Source organism: Periplaneta americana, chromosome 17, assembly GCF_040183065.1.
Source record: "Periplaneta americana isolate PAMFEO1 chromosome 17, P.americana_PAMFEO1_priV1, whole genome shotgun sequence".
NCBI lineage: Eukaryota > Metazoa > Arthropoda > Insecta > Blattodea > Blattidae > Periplaneta > Periplaneta americana.
Window position 1 is genome coordinate 129,547,172 of NC_091133.1, and position 22,799 is coordinate 129,569,970.

Consider the following 22,799-nt stretch of genomic DNA (forward strand, 5'->3'; position numbering starts at 1 on the left):
AATAGAGAGAGGGTTTGGAATCGAACGGGTTACATCAGCTGATTGTCTACGCGGATGACGTGAATACGTCTTTTTCCCTCCGGTCTCCCAGCTAACACTCTATATGCATTTCTGGATTCGCCCATACGTGCTACATGCCCTGCCCATCTGAAACGTCTGGATTTAATGTTCCTAATTATGTCAGGTGAAGAATACAATGCGTGCAGTTCTGTGTTGTGTAACTTTCTCCATTCTCCTGTAACTTCATCCCTCTTAGCCCCAAATATTTTCCTAAGCACCTAATTCTCAAACACCCTTAACCTATGTTGCTCTCTCAAAGTGAGAGTGCAACTTTCACAACCATATAGAACAACCGGTAATATAACTATTTTATAAATTCTAACTTTCAGATTTTTTGACAGCAGACTGGATGATAGAAGCTTGTCAACCGAATAACAGGCATTTCCCATATCTATTCTATGTTTAATTTTCTCCCGAGTAACATTTATATTTGTTACTGTTTTTCCCAGGTGTTTGAATTTTTCCACCTCTTTAATAGATAAATTTCGATTTTTTATATTTCTATTTCGTACAATATTCTTTTCACGAGACATAATCATACACTTTGTCTTTTCGGGATTTACTTCCAAATCTATCTCTTTACTTGCTTCCAGTAAAATTCCCTTGTTTTCCCTAATCGTTTGTGGATTTTCTCCTAACATATTCACGTCATCCGCATAGACAAGCAGCTGATGTAACCCGTTCAATTCCAAACCCTCTCCGTTATCCTGGACTTTCCTAATGGTATACTCTAGAGCAAAGTTGATAGTGCATCTCCTTGCTTTAGCCCACAGTGAATTGGAAACGCATCTGACAGAAACTGACCTATTTTAATTAATCGAACTAGTTTCTTAGGAATACCAAATTCAATAAGAATATCATATAAAACTTCTCTCTTAACCGAGTCATATGCTTTTTGAAATATATGAATAACTGAGGCTATATATATATATATATATATATATATATATATATATATATATATACACATATTTTATTCCTAAGTACTTAAGAATGATTCATCCCTGTCCGATAAACAACTCCATACTTCTGTCTCCCATCTTGTATCAAATTTATGCCACTTTCAATCTAGACATGGAAAATTTTCCAATTTGAGCACTAGATTAAACCATGTTAAAAGTACGAAAGAGTTTGGAATAGGAAAATAAATGTTAATGGATGAGAATATGTAATCTACGTTTTACATAAATTTGTTCTGATCGGTTACACATCTAGAACACGGCAGCACGTTCGGTGCCACCAAAGTGTGGCGTTATGCAGATAGAGCTGAGATGCACTCGTACACTGTTACAGACTAATAGCTTTTAAACTGAAAGGAGCCATTTGTCCAGCCACATCAAGGGACCGGCCATCCGTACGTATGCCCTACGTCGTACTGGACAATTGGATATCGGAAATGACGATAGGGAAAATTGATACGATCAGGACATAACAATAGCTGTTCGTTCTCTCACTGACCCACTCGGCTGCACTGCGAATCGATATCACACTCTGATAGTCGCCAGCGCGGACCGAGGTAAACCGCACACCTCCGGCAAGATCGGTATTTTTATTCGTCAAACATTTATCTGCCGATCTGCTTGCATGTCGGAGCCTTTTACATAGTACCACATATATATCTCATCGAGACAGGAAGCTTTGCATATGACAATTTATTTTATTGCAGTATAAAATATTACAACTTTTTAACTCAGAAAGAAAAAGAATGAATTATGCATGTCCTAACACCCTTGGAACTTAAGCTACAAAACTATCCAAAAGAAGAATGGATTGACTTGCTGTTTTATCCTCGTACTATTATCATAAGTAACACCGCGAGTGGAGTTTCATCTTGTCGATAATTTCACAAGCGCGGGAAATTATCTGAAAAGGTGAATCCATGAATAATATTTGCCGAGTCTTTTCCTGATTAGAACATTCAATAAACAGCACTAATAAAACAAAAATAATATATTTTATTCCATTTAATTTACTTGCATATCGAACTTCGTACGTTGGAACGCTATTCTATACTTATGCTTTAATGTTATAGTGTTTGGAATTTGAACCACAGATGAAGGTATTTATTTATATTCACAAATCAGAATTACTTGCTATCTAGTGTTATGAATCTGACCACATTTTTTTTATTAACAGGAACATGTATGATACATAAGTGTCAGCCTGAAAAGGCTTTTACTTTAACAGAGATTGTTAACAAGTAGGTGCATTTATATTTTTAATTGAGGTGACCGAGCTTGACGGTAGTTATACGATGAAAGAGTAATGGAACGGAGAAAAATTCTCTCCGGCGCCGGGATTTGAACCCGGGTTTTCAGCTCTACGTGCTGATGCTTTATCCACTAAGCCACACCGGATACAACTCCGACGCCGGTTAGAAATCTATGACGTAGTGCAGAGGGCGGCCACTAGAGGGAACCCAAGAGTTGGAGCTTAATCTGAGACGATTCTAACCGGCGTCGGAGTTGTATCCGGTGTGGCTTAGTGGATAAAGCATCAGCACGTAGAGCTGAAAACCCGGGTTCAAATCCCGGCGCCGGAGAGAATTTTTCTCCGTTCCATTACTCTTTCATCGTATGATGACGCAGAATATCTGCATGGAAATATCATATGTACTTCGGTACATTAAAATAATATGTTGACAGTAGTTGTTATTTTTTACTCTTGTTGCCAGGGCTCTTATCAGAGGATTGGGGTGGTACAGCAAGTCCTTATGAAATTTTTCTGTAAATTTCGGTATAATGTCGTAGAAAGATTCTATTTCAATCATGTCTTGTAGTCGTTTATTGGTGGTTCTATAGTCTGCACCAGTGATAGTTAGGGATACTTTTCTCTGTATAGCATGAAGACGTCTGATAATTTGGAATTTTGCATTGCTCCAGATTTCGCAGCCATAGGTCATTTGAGATCTTATAACAGAAGTGTAGAGGATTTTTTTCAAGGGAAGTCTGATGTAAGGTGACTTCAACACTCGATATAGATGAATGAATCTGGCTAATGCTTTGTTACGAGCTGCTTCAACATGGTGTTGTTTATCAAGTGTAATGCCGAGGTATTTTACAGATTGTTTATAGTACATATCTTCGGAGAAGAGATTGAGGTGATCTGGTGTTTTTGGCTTTCTTCTGGTAAAAGTGATGGCTTGAGTTTGACTTATATTGACTTTTATTCTCCAGTTTCTTAGCCACATTTCCAATATTTTGAGTTGTTTTTGCATAGTACGTTGTGCGATGTTGATTGAAATGTCACTGGTGAAGTAGGTGGTGTCATCTACGTATAATCCCATATTGCACTCAGAAATCAATGGAATAGCATATACATAAACTGAATATAAATGCGGTACTAAGACGGAACCCTGTGGAACTCCGGTTTTGATATTCTTGATTATTGATAATGTGCCATCCATTCTGACTTGAAAAGTTCTATCTGTTAAGTAATTATGTATTAGGTGAATAAGGTTATTATCTATTGACAGTTTAATTAATTTGAATAAAAAAGACCCGAGTGCCAAAGTGTGTCAAAAGCATATGCTATATCAAGAAATGTAGAAATTTATATTCACAATTTAGTACTACTTTCTATCTAGTGTTAGAAATCTGAACAACAAAGGAGGCATTTATTTAATACTCACAATTCAGTACTACCTGCATCTATTGTTAAAAAGCTCAACTGCAGGTGAATAACTGAACAGCGGAATGGTGTGAAGTATAGCATTTTATTAAAATTAACTTGATCTAAACAAATTAAAGTTGCCATTTAACTTATGTTAATTCTAAATAAAAGTTTGAAACCTTATAATATGGATCTTAATACATTCTTATATCTTCATGTTATTCAAGGTACAATTAATGCGGAATTGGCGTCCTTTAAAAGTAAAAATATGTGATCTACTTGCGTCTACATACTTTCATTTTCAGTAACCACACACTAGCCGTTAAATTTAACTCAAGGTTATGACCTTAACTGTCCCAGCGAAAATAAAACATTGTATTCATTTTAGTTGCTTATTTAACGACTCTTTATCAATTACTAGGTTATTCAGCGTCGATAGAATTGGCGAAAGCAAGATGGTATTTGGCGAGATGAGGCCTAGGATTCGCAATAGATTACCTGAAATTCACCTTACGACTGGAGAAAACCTCGAAAAAACCCAACGAGATAAGCTTAAGTGGGTATCGAAGCCACTCTCGAGCGCATATGAGGATCAGCAGACAAACACGTCTACCGCCTGAGTTAAAGCGGTGACATATACAAGTATATATATATATATATATATATATATATATACATTTTTTTTTTATTTAAATGTATACATTTATTACAATTATTACAATCTGAAAACCACAAAAATACATATTAAATGTAAACATAGGCCTATATCAACTGTGTGTGGATAAGCTTCAGGGCTTCTACCGCGTTGTCTTGGTGTTATTGGCTGACGTTTCGACCGCTGTGTTGTGGCCATCTTCAGAGCAGTTGCTGGATAAGGAAATAGTCTGTCAGCTATTATACAGGGTGTTTAAAAATACGGGGCATAATTTCAGATATGTATGTCCCACATGTAGACAATCAAAATAGTTTATTACAACATGTGTCCGGAAATGCTTCATTTCCGAGTTATGGCCTTCATAACATTGAAATTCACCGGAACGTTTTTCTTTCCGCAGGTCGTTGCCATTACAGAAGATGTTCAAAATGTCCACCTCCTGCTTGAACACAGACCTCACATCGATGTCTCATTGACTTACGAACACGATCCCAAACTCCAGGAGTATTGCGTATGTCCTCAGAACATGCCACAATTCGATTTCGAAAGTATTCCAAATCAGGCACCGGAGACGAATAAACCAATGATTTTAAATGGCCCCACAAGTAGAAATCGAGAGGGTTCAGACCAGGTGAGCGTGGAGGCCAAGCAATTGGGCCACCTCTACCTGTCCATCGATCAGGAAACCTTCGATCCAAGTACCGGCGAGCCGTACGACTGAAGTGTGCAGGAGCGCCATCATGCAAGAAGTGAATATGTTGACGATTGATCATTGTTGCTGTGGGTACCTCTCCTGGTACAAACGACGAGCCAGCGCAGCATTGCCGTCCGCCTTACCGTACATGAAGTGTATCTCTGCCAGCTCTTGATTTGAATACATGTCGCACAATCTAACGCCTACACAACACTGAATGTAACCTTCGCCTCGGAATGAACTGTCAGAGTGCCCTCTTAATGTCTCCTTTGACGGCAACGACCTGCGGAAAGAAAAACGTTTCAGTGAATTTCAATGTTGTGAAGGCCATAACTCGGAAAGAAAGCATTTCCGGACACATGTTGTAATGAACTATTTCGATTGTCTACATGTGGGAAATACATACCTGAAATTATGCCCCGTATTTTTTAAACACCCTGTATATATAGTAGTCTCGATGGGGGGAGTACTTGCTGTGATAGGTCGTAGGTTCTCCTTCTGGCATCTGATTGGTCGCAGTACTCCCCCCATCGAGACTACTATATATATAATAGCTGGCAGACTATTTCCTTATCCAAAAACTACTCTGAAGATGGCCACAACACAGCGGTCGAAACGTCAGCCAATAACACCAAGACAACGCGATAGAAGCCCTGAAGCTTATCCACACACCATTTACACCAGCCGCGGAAGCCTACGCGAACATATATCAACTGTACCTAAAACGACACTGACACATAATGTCTCACTCATTTTGAATGATTCTGTATATGGATTGTATTTCGTTCATTTCTTCTGCAGTTTTCTTTGTTTGTCAGCCTTACTGTCGTTCACATTTAGCAGCGGGGAGAGCTGTGAAGTCCTAAACATTAAATCTCGAAGAAGCACCTCGTCATCGCATTGTGCGGCTCTCACAAGTGATAGAGACGATTTTAAATTGAACGTCAGGCACTTCGCAACATAATGGGAGCAAAGTGAGAGGCGTTTGCTGAAGACTCGAGCAAAGTTATGTGCCGTATTATCGTATTTAAGACAGTGTTGGCTGAGTAGACGTAATTTTGTTACCCCCGCCATCGTAAACACTTTGCACAATGACGTCAGGCCTTATTTAATAATGTCTGCGTCGGTCAACAAAACGCAAACTATAGCTTCATGCAGTAAGACGTCCTCAGTCGTGGGTATCTTAACTGCGTTTTGCTTTCTGCTACAATGTTGGCATTAGTATAAGACTTAAAGAGTGTCGTTTAGTTATATAGTTTAATAAAGCAACACACAAAATATAGCGTGATTCGTTGCGGTATGGATAAAATAAAAACGCAGTGCAATGAAAATTTTAACTTTTCATTATTCCGTACATTGTAAATCACTCGATAACGTGGTGGTTTCCAAGAGCCACTCATGTCTCGTCAAGCAATGAGGGGACAAAATTTCGTTTCCACGCAAAGACATCACTTACGAACAATACATTAGACTATGATGGTTTCTAATATGCCACTCCGCTGCGCATACTCAGTCCGCACAAGATTGCGTCAGGTCCCGCTTGAATAGCCGGCAACCGTTCCGGCATCTGACGGCAGGATTGTTACAAAAATTACATCTGAGCCAGCGACGATATGGGTGAAAAAGTGATAGATTTGGTACGGAATCACCCTATATTATATAATTTATCGAATAATAATAAACTGTAAAAAAAAAACACAGTAAAAGAGAATGTGTGGCAGATGATTGGGAAAATCTAGCAAGTTTATTCTAACTTAATAAGTCGTTTCTTATTACATATTTTGATAGGTTATCCTGGCTGTTTAATTTATCCCAAAACTAAAAATAGGCTACATATTTCCTTATGAAGTCAGAAATAGTGATGGTTAATTTAAAATGGAATATATAGTATTAACAAAATTTGGATTTCTGTTACATTGCTCCTTCATTAATTTTTGTGTTAAATCTGATATCCAGATACCTTTCATGCGACATTATTTAATGATAACTCAACTCTTTTAATTTCTAAAGTTTATTTCGACACAATTATCAGAAACATATTTCTTATACACCTACACAATAAAATGCACTTATCGGTGCTTTTTGTTTGTACAGGGACATCACTTTATTTTTACTAACATTTATAATATTAACCTGGCTATACCTTTGGATTAACGGTTGAGAACCGGAAACACCGTTTGCTACCCCCTTCCACGACTGGAGTTCGATGATCAATTTATTAGGTATAGGAGGGAAGAAAAGTAGTTCATCCATTTACGTAAATTAGGAAATATCGCGATTTTCAGTTTTATAATTTTCATTATAAGTTTTTGTTTAATAAAAATACAGTACTGTATTAACAATAAATGTTTTTACTCACGAACTGAGTTATCCATTCGGACGTATTCATTGTGCAGTGTATACTATACTGTCTACAGCACATTAGCGTACAATATAGAGAATGAAGTTAAATTGAAAAAAATAATCATAATATGGATATTTAAACACATTTTTTAAAATGCTGGCCGTTCATTTCGATACAGGTTTCAGTTCTTTTGTGCATATTATCGCACTATAGACTACTGTACGTAATTCCAATTACCAGTTTCGTCCTTCGTACTAGTAACTAATGTTGAAATAATTCTGTACCTACTCTATAAAAGAGTACCTTACGTACTGTAAATTCAATATTCACTTCTGCCCGACCCGAAAAGATAAAATTACTCAGACATGCTATGTGCTGTCCGTCCTAGTGGTTATGTAGCAGGGTCGTAGAAAGGGGGGAAATCACGTGACAGATAATTACTTAACGAGGTCTTTTTATTTAAGTTATTTTAAACAGTTGTATAATATTACGTAGACGCCCAATTCCTAACAGAAATTAATATTTCAGATAAGAGCTAAGACAGTCCAGCCACTACCCTTTACAGAGGGGCGAGCAGAAGCGAGTGCGGGAAACCGGGATGCGACGTAGGCAAACGGACAACAGTACCTGTGCGAAAATATGATTCAATATTGAAAGTTCTTTCGTCACTGGAAAACGCGAACATATTTCTGGAACGTACTATACACAGTAACTCAGTACTACTTACTATGACCGCATACGCGGCCTTGGTTCTGTGTGGAGAACGGTTGGAAGTTTACTAGTGGGAGTGAAGTACATAAAAAAATTCAGATACAATAAAAACTGAAGTAATAATAAAATTATGTCCCTGTATGTGTATGTATGTATTTAGTCACACTGCAAATGAGTAAGGGGACTTTGTGCCCATCCTGTATAATAGCAGGAAAAATATCGTAAATAACGAATAAAATAGAATGTAGAATGTTAGAAGTCATAAACGGGATGCAGAAAACTTTAAACAGTTCGTTTAAGAGGCAGGAAAATGTCAGGAGTTTGTTTACGATACTAAACATGAACCATCTGAATTCACAGCCAAATGCCCTTCGAATGGACTGATATCAATAAGCACAGAAACTGTTACGAAGCATCTGCAACCGTCAGAAAGAAATCCGTTTGATGTCTGGAGAACTGCGATTCTGACTGAATACATCACGTGTTGTCAGGACGTTCTTGAGTACGGTTGAAACATGAGGTCTCCAGCTTTTGAAATTTCAAATAAAATGGGATAGAGAATATAAACATAATCACATAAATTAAGTGTGAAGTGTTAAGCGAAATGCGTCACATGGCGAGTAGACACACATGCACAAACGCACGGAGAGAATTGTCCAGAAAGTGGCTAAAGAGTGGGAAATTTTTCCGAAAAAATAACCTCTTTGAAAAATAATGTAAAACATACCAAATAAAATATCTAAAATCTATGTAACTAATAGCACAGATGCAATACGCAAATTCTGTCGGGAAAAACCAACAAGGAAGAAGTTTTAAGTATCTGACTTTCATTAAATGTAAGTTATGTGTTCGAAACCGGAAAGGATAATTTGTGGGATCCTTGCACTAATAGCTTATGTATGTTATTCATTCGTGAAATCTATACAATATTGAGTGGATAAGTAAGAGAATCCCAATTTCTCTCCTAACATTATTTCATCTGTTTCTCCAGAATATTCCTCGATTGTAAGGCGAAGGTCTGATAAAACCATACCGAAACTTCGGTCTCAACCAGGCAAAGTAGGCTCTCATTTCGCTATCACTTCTTCCTTCCACGATAGATAATAGCACAGTAAGTGATACAGTGTACTTAAAATTCGGACAAAAATAATAAAAAGTAGGAACTTACTTACTTACTGGCTTTCAATAAACCCGGAGGTTCATTGCCGCCCTCACATAAGCCCGCCATTGGTCCCTATCCTGAGCAAGATTAATCCAGTCTCTATCATCATATCCCACCTCCCTCAAATCCATTTTAATATTATCTTACCAGCTACGTCTCGGCCTCCCTAAAGGTCTTTTCTCCTCCGGCCTCCCAACTAACACTCTATATGCATTTCTGGATTCGTCCATACGTGCTATATGCCCTGCCCATCTCAAACGTCTGGATTTAATGTTCCTAATTATGTCAGGTGAAGAATACAATGCGTGCAGTTCTGCGTTGTGTAACTTCCTCCATTCTCCTGTAACTTCATCTCTCTTAGCCCCAAATATTTTCCTAAGCACCTTATTCGCAAATACACTTAACCTACGTTCCTCTCTCAAAGTGAAAGTCCAAGTTTCACAACTATAAACAACAACTGGTAATATAACTGTTTTATAAATTCTAACTTTCAGATTTTTTGACAGCAGACTGGATGATAAAAGCTTCTCAACCGAATAATAACAGGCATTTCCCATATTCATTCTGTGCTTAATTTCCTCCCGAGTATCATTTATATTTGTTAGTTCGATTAATTAAAATGTGTCTCAGTGAAACGTACAGCAGAGTTCGTATAGGTCAGTTTCTGTCAGATGCGTTTCCAATTCACTGTGGGCTAAAGCTGTAGGAACGCTGACAATAAGAGTAGCAATATATTATATCTTGTGAATTACATTATATTTTATTACTTAGATGTAAAGTGTGGCAAGAGCATAAACAGTATGTTATGTAATGGAACTTATTTTCAGGACGCGCTGTGCCATTAGGTTGCTAGATGACTATATGTCAGAGGAAAGTAGTTTTCTGATATAGATGGCCAGTAACTTATTCTTAACTTTAATCTGTAGTTGGAATCATATTTCATGCCACCCACCCTACCATTATTCTTGTCGTTTTTTGTACCACACTGTTTAATAACGTACATTTGGTACTTTTTCGATACACTCGTATACAAAGAAAACACTTAGCGACAATATTTCATGAAATTATACGAGATTAGCTCAGATGCAATAACAATTTTGATATGAGAAACTTAAATTCGAAATCTTTCTTCTGCGTAATAACATCCATGTGAAACCATGGCGACTACAACCAGGCGTAAGTACACGTAGGGAAATTTGAGAGGGTAAAAATCGCGTGATATGAAAATAATAACAGACTGAGGGGAAAGGTGAAGGGGGGAGGCAAGTTCTATGAAGTAATAAAGATAAAGAGACCGACGAGGGAAATGCAGCTAGTGAAGGGAGGCGTGTACACACCTCCCTCAGAGCGCACGCAGTGTGGATGTCGGAACACAATTGCCAAAGCTTCGTTCACTATCTTCAGAATTGTCGTCATGACAACGGCATTTTGTTAGCGACTACAAAATACAGTTTATTATATAAGAAATTGTTTTACATCTCTAACTTACTAGTGGCTTGTGCAGCAAATTTTGCAAACTAAGTTCGTTAGACGTTCAAATAACATTTTTCAGATTTATTTTCAGTGAAGAATACCAGACAATTTGAAAGTTATTTGCTTCCATAATAATGAAACATACTCCCTCTGAATGTTTTTTATGGCAAATACTTTTTCTTGAACCTATCCACCTTCAGTTTTTGAGTTTGAACGCGAAAACGCAAGTAACAATGTCAGGACGATCAGTGGGCTTTTTATGTGGGAGTAAAGCAATAGCTATTTCAGGTTATTGTGGATTGTAGGTGAGAGTTAAAAAAATGTCAGGTTTGCTATGCTTTCGAACAATAGACATAGCATTTTGGTTAGCTGCTGCATGTAGAGCTTGAAATGTAGAAGGTAAAATCATCTTATCCTGGTAAGAGATCTTGCGGAAATGATCGGGAAACTACAACATTTTGTAGGCCTCTTATTTTATCAGTAAATAATACATTTTGGTCTTTCCTTAGGAACTGTAATTTTGGCGCTCACTCGAGCCAATACTGAAGAGAATGACGCATATAAATATCTACACCACACCTCCATTAAGTATATGAAAAAGACCCAACCCCACTTGATTAATAACTATAAAAATATTTGATTTTTAATAACAATATTATTATATTACGTAAGTTTTGTAGTTATATACACTATATAGCCGCCACTCAGTAAATTATAGAAATGAAGATCTAATTTAAGAAATTCTCTACGTTTATTTACATAACCCCACTTTCATATCATGAACATAGCATTAATATGTATAATTAATGAAAAATAGTCATATCATGGCATTAACTATAATAATATTTCATTTCTAATGGTAATAATGCCATCAAACCACCTCAAATTTGGTAGATTTTAACATCCAATACACAGTTATACTCAGAAAATTACACAATGCAGAATCAGACCTGTAAATTATTTTTAGTAAGAATTGAAATTTTTAATAACCAATTGAATTTGAGCTCTAAATATGTCAGCAATCCTGCAGGTAATGGCCTTCGTGTAACAGCCTATAGTTTATTGTAGTGTGTGTTTTGTTTTATCCTGTAATGCAATTAGTTCTCAAAACTGACGAAAGATGGATTTTGGAAAATAGGAGTATTATGTAGGAAAATTATCGCTTCACTGAGATTTGCTATTTTTCTGAAAAACTTCGGGTTTCAAGCTTCAAAATGACGGGTCATTTATTAAAATCGTTCAGTCGTTTCTCTGTAATTTCCATTACCAGTTCAAATTATATATATAGATGTGTAATGATCTTAGGATCAAACCTACTTGAAGTGGAAGCCCCATTAAAATTAAAATTAAATTCGTGGCGTGACAGCCCAAGAAGGGTCAAGGCCTACCAGCCGGCTGCTGTCCTCAAATTCACGTGCCTTAGCAGATGTGAACAATCATGTAACCAGAACGGACGTATCATGTGGTTAGCATGTTGAACCTCTAGTCTTTATAGCTGGTTTTCGTAGCCGGATTTCGCTACCTATCGCTTTCCAAATTCATTGCGGTCCTGGTGGGCACCTCTCCTTATACGGACCGAAATACCGTCAGAATATTTATTCCCCCGTGGGGACTCGAACCAGCGCGCATTCCGTAAGGCGAGTCAAGGCATGATGCCTTAGACCACGATGCTACGGCGCGGCGCTGGCCGTAGAAAACCCATAGCCAATATAAATTCCACCAAAGATTTTTATGAAAGGATTGGACTAGGTTTTTTACCCCTAGCAAAGTTACAACTTTGGTTGCTTTCATATATCGCTGTCTCGGATTTGAACTCGGTTTTCCGGAGTGGTTAGCCAATATACATAAAATTCCACAATGACCAAATAAATGATGCAATAACTAAAATTAATGACGATCTGGACTCAATCTGGACATGGACACGGAAATTCCGACTTAAACTAAATCCAGAAAAATCACAGTCAATCATTGTGGGCCATTCATGTTTGTTAAGCACTATTACCATACCAAATTTGTCCCCGATTAAAATATACTGCATAGAAATTCCGTTCAGTGAATCAGTAAAGAATATAGGTACTTATATGGATAAAAGTTTAAATTGGAACCTTCAAGTTGCAGAAACCTGCAAAAAAGTATTCTCATTAATCCACTCGTTAGGCGATTGAAGAATTTTCTACCCTTTTCCATAAAAAAATGTTCGTGCAAACACTCGTGATGCCCCACTTCGATTACTATGATATTCTGTTTACTGACCTAAGCGTTACTTCGGCGTAGAGACTACAACGTGTTCATAATATGTGCGTCCGTTTCGTCTGCAATATTCGCCGGGCTGATCACTTAACACCATCCCTCGAAATGTTGTCCTGGCTCCGTCTAGAAGATCGTAGGAAAATCCACTGTCTTTCCCTTCTCTTTCACATATTGCATTTCTCCACTCCTGTCTATCTTGCGTCTCGTTTTCAAAATTTATCCACCCATCATAACCTAGACACACGATCACAACACTCCTCAATATTATCCATTCTCTCCCACCGAACATCCTCATATTCATCTTCTTTCACTGTGGCTGTTCCTGGGCTTTGGAATTCCCTACCGAGTAATGTCAGGGACTGTCAGACATCAAACCAATTTAAGAATAGACTAACGAAATATTTTTCTAACAATTCTTGTTAACAATAATAGCTGTTTCAGGTTTCTCAATGTTTAATGGTTATATAAATATCACAAGATAAATATCTAAATTATCTCATTATTATTATTATTATTATTATTATTATTATTATTATTATTATTATAACTATTTCTTACCAATGTTTATTATTGTCACACTAACATTACTTATCCAACTTTCATTATTTACTTTCATGTTGTTTTATGGTCTAGATATTAATGTAATAACTATGTAACCAATTGTATTCAATTAGAATTACAGTCTGGCTGGACGGAAGAGAAGGCCTACTGGCCTTAGCTCTGCAAGATTAAATAAATAAATAATTATTAATTAAAACTCAAAGAATTCGGTAGACATTTCGCCGAATGCATATCCCATTTTTAAAATGAAATGCGGTTTGAAATTATTCATTTCTAACATTTAAAAAACATGAGGTCAAATAATAAATAACCCACAGACGACAGCTTAAAACTGTGACGGTCGTGCTTTGAACAAATGACTATCGGCGTGTTATCGGATCTGAAATGGCACATTTTTCAGGGCAATTTGTTTTGGCTTCGTATATCCTGTACACAAACACATCGCATGTGCATGGATATCTAACGCAAACAGAATTGAAGGTTCGTGTTCAGAACGACAAAATTCAATATTTTATCTTCGATTGATATATAATGATGTGGCGGTTTCTGCTGGGTGCTATCAAGTTAAAGTTCATAATTCAATACAACATGGAGTTAGGTTGTCATTTTCGTAAAGCTTTCACAGCGACATAAACCTACGGATTCACATTATGTAATTTAGTGAAGTTACATCCACGGTTACATAATTCACTTGGTAACGTACTATTACGCCGATTGCTATTGTGCTTCGTAGCATTACGGCCATTGTAATCCAATAACATAATTCCAAAAGAAATTGAACGTTCACTCTAATACTAACTTTAACAAAACCAGGGATTTTTGTTGTTTCATTTCAATACATTTACGTAATCGCTGGTCTCAAACAAGTAGCTTAACAAAATGCAGAATCTTTAAGTAATGGTATTTCCGTCTAAGGTTCATCAAATGTCATAAATTTATTTTAATTTAATTTTATGACACATGTTTTCGCTCACCAGTGAACATCTTCAGGTCTTATGAGTATAACATGAAATAAATTAACAATTAAGGGTACATGAACAACACAAAAATAATTGTATGTGCGCTTGGCGTGTTTAACATTACATGTTGTCCACACCTGTGGAGTAACGGTCAGCGCGTCTGGCCGCGAAACCAGGTGGCCCGGGTTCAATTCCCGGTCGGGGCAAGTTACCTGGTTGAGGTTTTTTTCCGGGGTTTTCCCTCAACCCAATACGAGCAAATGCTGGGTAACTTTCTGTGCTGGACCCCGGACTCATTTCACCGGCATTATCACCTTCATCCCATTCAGACGCTAAATAACCTAAGCTGTTGATAAAGCAACGTAAAATAACCTACTAAAATAAAAAAAATAAAAACATGACATATTTGCAATTTGTAAAATGATTACAGCTGTAATAAATATAATACGTTAATAAGATCGATGTAAAAATAAAACAAGTTAAAAACAATGTTAAAACATAGTGTAAAAAAATTTACTATAATCTGTATTCTTTAAAACTATCGACATTCAGTAAAAATGATACAGATATATTTCCATTATTTATTAGTATCTGCTGACAACCATTTATAAGTTAGAAAGACTTATATAGTGTTGGTTCTATTTTAAAATCATTACAGCATTAATATGTAGGTTTGTCGTAAAACTAAATTGAAATAAATTTATGAAATTTGGTTGAGACGTTTTATCATCCAGTCTGCTCCAGTTATATTACCGGTTGTTCTGTATGGCTGTGAAACTTAGACTCTCATTTTGAGAACGGAATAGAGGTTTAGGGTGTTCGAGAATAAGGTGCTTATGAAAATATTTGGGGCTAAGAGGGATGAAGTTACAGGAGAATGGAGAAAGTTACACAACACAGAACTGCATGCATTGTATTCTTCACCTGACATAATTAGGAACATTAAATCCAGACGTTCCAAAAGGGCAGGGCATGTAGCACGTAGAGGCGAATCAAGAAGTGCGTATAAGCATTAGTGGGGAGGCCGAGACGTAGATGGGAGGATAATATTAAAATGGATTTGAGTGAGATGGGTTAATATGGTAGGTACTGGATTAATCCTGCTCAGGATAGGGATCGAAGGCGGACTTATGTGAGGGCGGCAATGAATCTCTGTATTCCTCAAAAGCCATTTGTAAGTAAGTAAGTATTATTGGAGTAGTGAATGTTATTTATATCGTATTTCACTCCGTTCACTACATGCACTGAAATCTTACAGCAAATTGTATTTATTTATCTCAGTTCCAATATCATAATGATTATCATTTTTCCCTAAGCTTATTTATACACTGTAGATTCATTTTCCGGGCTGAGAGGCCGTGGTCTGTTAGTTGGTTTTATACCAGACGTTTCGTCTGCAACTGCGGCAGATAACTTCAGTGGAGTGGTATCCGAGGTCGCAAGACTCTTCTCGGCGTACCTGAGGCAACTGATCCTGTGTCTCGAAAAAATCGAAAAATCGAAGGAGAATTGGGAGGAAAATTTAAAAGGTACGCTAAACTCGTCCTTGCAAGGGGTTGGGGGCTGTACAAAACTAAATATGTGAGCTCCAAGCCTGTTGGCCACTAGTCTCACTCCGGGTTACGCTGCTCCCCTGAAGGAGCTCTAGAAAATTTTGAAGGGGAAGCCGAAATTGGACGTAACCTCTTAGGTACCACATACGCGAGGGGGCTGAGATTGAATCCTGTGTCTGGTTGTGCGAGCGTATTTATAGTGCGGCTCGCGGGCCGAGGCCTGTTGTCGCTGCGGTCCGCGCCGCTTTGTTCGCTGCTCCCGTTCTGGGTTCCGTCCACGTCTACATCTATAGACTCCGGCCGTGAAAGCCTACACTGCAAAATTATTTATACACTAGTTAACATGTGTCACATCGGCTATGTAGGATCTTTTGATATATCAGTAGACCACTTTTGATATTGTTTAGTTCCTGTTTCTATTGTCGTGTGTTACAGATAACTTCTGTTCATGTAACTGATTCTAGATTTCGATTAATATTATGATATTGGCAATTGAGAAGGTACGAATCATAGTATGTAAATTTCCAATCCTGCATTTGCTTTTATTTACCGGTATTTATATATTTAATCTGACAGGATTAAAACCATACTACCAGATAGCACATATAATTATGTATGTATGTATGTATGTATGTATGTATGTATGTATGTATGTATGTATGTATGTATGTATGTATGTATGTATGTATGTATGTATGTATGTATTTATTCACACTGCAGTGGGTATATACCCCGTGGCAGTGGTAACTAATTACACTCAATAATGACAATAATACTTACTGACTTACTTACAAATCGCTTTTGAGGAACCCGAAGGTTCATTGCCGCCCTCACATAAGCCCGCCATCGATCCCTATCCTGTGCAAGATTAATCCAGTCTCTATCATCATACCCCACCTCCCTCAAATCTATTTTAATATTATCCTCCCATCTACGTCTCGGCCTCCCTAAAGGTCTTTTTCCCTCTGGTCTCCCAACTAACACTCTATATGCATTTCTGGATTCGCCCATACGTGCTACATGCCCTGCCCATCTCAAACGTCTGGATTTTAAGTTCCTAATTATGTCAGGTGAAGAATACAATGCGTGCAGTTCTGTGTTGTGTAACTTTCTCCATTCTCCTGTAACTTCATCCCGCTTAGCCCCAAATATTTTCATAAGCACCTTATTGTCAAACACCCTTAACCTATGTCTTATTGTAGGGATTCGTAACAAGCTGTTTTTTACGGTGATGGGTTGTTAGCCCTTCGCCCAACCCCCAAGCTGGAGGACCACCCCTTATCGGCTGTCCACGACTGCTCATTCAATATATTCGCAGCTACCCTCCATATCTGGAGGCCGTCTCCTCTATCCGCAACCTGAGGACGCGCCATGACAGAATGACAATAATAAACTTATTAATTAAAAATACAATTAATAATACTAACAATTAATACTAACAATAATAATAATAATAATAATAATAATAATAATAATAATAATAATAATAACAGGCAATATACTAAATTAAATGAAACGATCACTTAAAATAGCATTTGAAATAAATCTAATTTGCATCTTAAAACTAAGATCGAACTAAAACTCACGAGTATTATATGTTCATATCTGCACAAGTACCTTTCAAATTACACTCATTTCGCTGTCAACTCACTCACTGCACTGGAACTACGACACATTTCACTGATTCTATCCTGATTTCACTAACACTTCAAAAACATTTCACTGTTCAAATACTATGCACTGCCACTATAAACTATAAAGCTTCACTGACAGGAACACGTTTCACTTACACAGCACACTTCACTGACACGACATACTTCTTCACTGATACAACACACTTCACTGACACAACATAATTCTTCACTGATGCAACACTTCAATAACAAAATATCATTTACACCCTTTAAATACTGTGTATAATTACCGTCTATTAGTAAGGTCCTTAAGCCTATTTTTAAATACATTTTTGGTTGTTGGTAAAGCCTTTAGTAAGTCTACAGGTAAAGCATTCCAGTCCCTGATAGTACGATTGAGAAAAGAAAACTTTCCAGTGTCCGTCCTCTGCCTTCTTTCCCTCAATTTATATGAGTGGTCGTTCCTTGAAGAGTAATTTGGCGGCTGCAACCTATTTTTTATTTCTCTCCAGGCAGGCTCACCTCTGTATGTTTTGAACAGTGCGCATAATCGAATTCGCGTTCTCCTGTCCGTGAGTGTGTCCCATTTTAATGGTGAATTTTTCCGACAACACTTAAGAGCCCGTTTTTGAATCTTTTCCAGTGTCTTAATATGTTCTAATTTGTAAGGATCCCAACATGCAGCACCATATTCCGTTACTGTACGTACTAGTGATTTATATGCAATCTCTTTGGATTTATCAGAACCTTTTCTTAGTACCCTCATAGGCCTAAATACAAAAAATAAATATAGACGCTGATGAAAATAATACAAATTAAATTAAAGCCCTATACAGGGTCAACAGGGTCAAAGGAACACTATAGAGCTTTTGTGACTGTGGGACACTAGAAAGACCCCAGTCAGATTGGCTGGCCACGGAATATGAACCCGGGACCTCCCGAATGCGAGTCTCAAACGTTAGTCATAACCAACTCGCTCGGTGTATAATTCATTGTATAGGCGTTACACACAATCAGAGGGGTGATTTCCTCAAATCCAGTGCCACTTTTTTACTGAGATCACAGAAAACATATCGGTACTTGAACTCTGGGCCATTTGTTAAGGTTCGTCAATTGAATTATGGATTGAGGTAGTCGACATGCATCCAAGTAATAGTAGGATTTCTGATAAAATTAAGCGTGACATTTCCCTACTGAGAGATTTAAGCTCAGCACATTCCTTCAAGAGACAGGCTTCCAATCTCTGCGAACGTCACGTCGCGCGGTATCAGAGACACCCTGTATTGTCCCCCTTCGCTGTCGAGAGAAGAAAAGAATACGTTACTTTAAGCTATACACGTCTCAGGGGATTCAGCATTTTGTCCCCGAGCGGCGTCTCTGTGGATCTGACGGCCAGAAAGCCCCATGTCAAGTCTCTGGAGGCCCCGGAATATAACCCGCTGAGATGCCGCTGGCTACGGAACTCGTCCATCCCACTACTTTTTCCCTCTCTATCTTTTTCCACACGACCTTAGATTTTCTTTTTGTACAGGAAAATGTATTGCAAGGGATAAGTCAGCCGTCGATACCCTCAAATCGAAACAAATGGGCGAAGAGCGTTATAATATTCATTCGTGTGTGTGTGTGTGTGTGTGTGTGTGTGTGTGTGTGTGTGTGTGTGTGTGTGTGTGTGTGTGTGTGTGTGTGTGTGTGTGTGTGAGACGGCGAAGAATGATGGCTTCGGCTAAAGTAGATAGAGATACAGCGAGCGAAACAGAAATGGATTCCTCAGACTTCAACATACTGAAAAGAAAACGATAATTACTTACAAAAATTAATGGATATTTCGATATGCATACCGAGTTATCTTTGCAGATGAACATAAATGAAATAATTAATATTTGACGAGAAAAATTCGCTCCGGCGCCAGGGATCGAACCCGGGTCATTGGTTCTTCGTACCAAGCGCTCTGACCACTGAGCTACGCCGAATTCAATCCACAGCACCGGATCGAATCTTCCTCCTTCAGTCTTTCCCCTTTGTGGCCTGACTCCAAGTTAGGCATATATGTTGACGTATATGTCCAATGTCAACTGCCATTATACTAGGAGCGCACTCAGTTGAGTGACTTATTTGGCCGGGATTCCGCAGTTACGTGCACAGTAATCTGTACAAATATTCGGCGTAGCTCTGTGGTCAGAGCGCTTGGTACGTAGAACCAAGGACCCGGGTTCGATCCCCCGGAGCCGGAGCGAATTTTTCTCCTCAAATATTAATTGTCAATATTACAGATATTATTCTGTTGGACAAATTAATAAATAAATCTATAATATTCTCATAGCTGCAGTGCATATATTTGTACAGATTACTGTGCACGTAACTGCGGAATCCCGGCCAAATAAGTCACTCAACTGAGTGCGCTCCTAGTATAATGCCAGTTGACATTGGACATACATACACGTCAACATATATGCCTAACTTGGAGTCAGGTTACAAAGGGAAACATTGAAGGAGGAAGATTCGATCCGGTGCTGTGGATTGAATTCGGCGTAGCTCAGTGGTCAGAGCGCTTGGTACGTAGAACCAAGGACCCGGGTTCGATCCCCGGCGCCGGAGCGAATTTTTCTCGTCAAATATTAATTGTCAATATTACAGATATTATTCTGTAGGACAAATAAATAAATCTATAATATAAATGAAATAGTTTATCTAATTCTAAAATTGATAGTGCAATACATAATATACCTAAGAAAATAGTCCACACTTGTGAACGCAAAACCAGGTGGCCCGGGTTCGAATCCCGGTCGAGACTAGTTACCTGGTTGAGGTTTTGTCCGGAGTTTTCCCTCGTACCAATGTTAGCAAATGCTGGGTAACTATCGGTGCTGGACCCCGGACTCATTTCAACGGCATTATCACTTTCATTCCATTCAGACGCTAAACAACCTGAGGTGTTGATACAGCGTTGTAAAATAACTCACTTAAGAAAATAAAATTAATCTTCAATAATTCATAGAAGATCGCAAATATTCTGAAAGCTATTATTATTATTTTCCCGCGCCGTCGCGTAAGGCATCCTGCCTAGGACTCGCGTTACGGAATGGGGGAAGAAATTTTCTCATGAAATTTCGGCCAGTGTTTGGGACCGGTGACCACCCAGCATCGTGATGCACTTGGGGAGCTACGATAGGTAGCGAAATCCGGTTGCGAATACCAGCTATAACGGCTGGGAGGATCATCGTCCTAACCATACGATGCCGCCATTCTGGTTGGATGATCGTCCACCTCTGCTTCGGCATGTGGGCGTGAGGCTAGCAGTCGGCTGGTTGGTCTAGGCCCTCCACGGGCTGTAGCGCCACGGATTATTATTATTATTATTATTATTAAGTAAGCCAGAAACTCGACACACTAGAACAATATGAAATATACAGACACATGAAAACACACCCCAACAATATTGTCTCAACACAACTCAATTTCAAAACACATAGACCTACACTCTTTGACTCTACACTATGAACGCACCCACACAGGAAACAAGAGGGGCCAAGACCAACAACGACCAGTTCCGAAGATGACCGAAAATAGGTCGAAACATGTTAACAAGGTACGTTAAAATTTAACACAAGAAAGTTCTTATCATACATATTCCGAAATTATTTATTATGTCTTTAAAAATTGCAAATAAATTTCCGACATATATTTTCAATCTGGAAAGGAACTCTTTTAACGGAATTGTCTGTGATTGCTTGATCAACAAACCCTTATATGAGTTTTTTAATGTAAATGTTGTTGAGTGTCTAACATTTAGGTAGGCCAAAAAAGGTCGCGGTTTCTGGTGTTGTATAGATGAACATCATTCCTATGTGTTAATAATTGTGAATTATCTTTGACAAAATTTAAAGCTTGATAAATATACAGTGACGCTACAGTCATTATTCTTTCAACGTCTTTATTCATCACAAATTCCATCACGACCTGGCCGGGGATCGAATCCGGGCCGCCTGGATGGAAGGCCAGCCCGCTAGCACTGGAAACACAGATAGGATATTTTAGTGTACTTTCCAATTAGTATCCAACGATTATTATATTTTGAGTTACAACACTAGCTTGCATGCCCGAATTAGCCTTACGGAGCAAGATTTCACACGATCTCATCGACCATTTCGAGGTTAACTTACCTTTCGTTCCACATACTCTTAACATCACTATACTGTTAAAGTGAACGCACTTACTTACTTACTTGCTTGCTTTTAAGGAACCCGGAGGTTCATTGCCGCCCTCACATAAGCCCGCCATCGGCCCCTATCCTGAGCAAGATTAATCCAGTCTCCATCATCATATCCCACCTCCCTCAAATCCATTTTAATATTATTTTCCCATCTACGTCTCGGCCTCCCCAAAGGTCTTTTCCCCTCTGGCCTCCCAACTAACACTCTATATGCATTTCTGGATTCGCCCATACGTGCTACATGCCCTGCCCATCTTAAACGTCTGGATTTAATGTTCATAATTATGTCAGGTGAAGAATACAATGCGTGCAGTTCTGCGTTGTGTAACTTTCTCAATTCTCCTGTAACTTCATCCCTTTTAGCCCCAGATATTTTCCTAAGAACCTTATTCTCAAAACCCTCAATCTCTGTTCCTCTCTCAAAGTGAGAGTCCAAGTTTCACAGCTGTACAGAACAACCGGTAATATAACTGTTTTATAAATTCTAACTTTCAGATTTTTTGACAGCAGACTGGATGACAAAAGCTTCTGAACCGAATAATAACACGCATTTCCCATATTTATTCTGCGTTTAATTTGCTCCCGAGTGTCGTAGTGAACGCACTAATTACATTTTATAAATATTGAGAGTTGCGTTACTTTCAACTTAAATTACTTTTTTTTTCTAATTAAGCACAAGAAAATATAGGTAAGGTTTGAAACGATTTTGTTGTTAACTTTGACTATAACACTTCTCTTTCAGTAGCGTACTTTGTTGTGTCTTTAGCGACTAGATTAGCACGTGGATAAAAAGTTTTTGGAGGTGGGCTCTTGAGAGCGAGGCTGCAAACTGAAGTTTCCAACCACGTAGTTATGACGTGTTTTAATTACAACAGCAAGCTTAATTTATTTACCATAAATGCGCTGTTTTAAATACCACGT

The 22,799-nt window shown here is 38.1% G+C and overlaps 1 protein-coding gene across 2 annotated transcripts in view; it reads right to left on the bottom strand.

Moving 5' to 3' along the window:
* LOC138693018 (discoidin domain-containing receptor 2-like) overlaps nucleotides 1–22,799 on the bottom strand; it is a 1,708,097-nt gene that overhangs the window by 840,731 nt on the left and 844,567 nt on the right. The gene's annotated exons all lie outside the window — the stretch shown is intronic.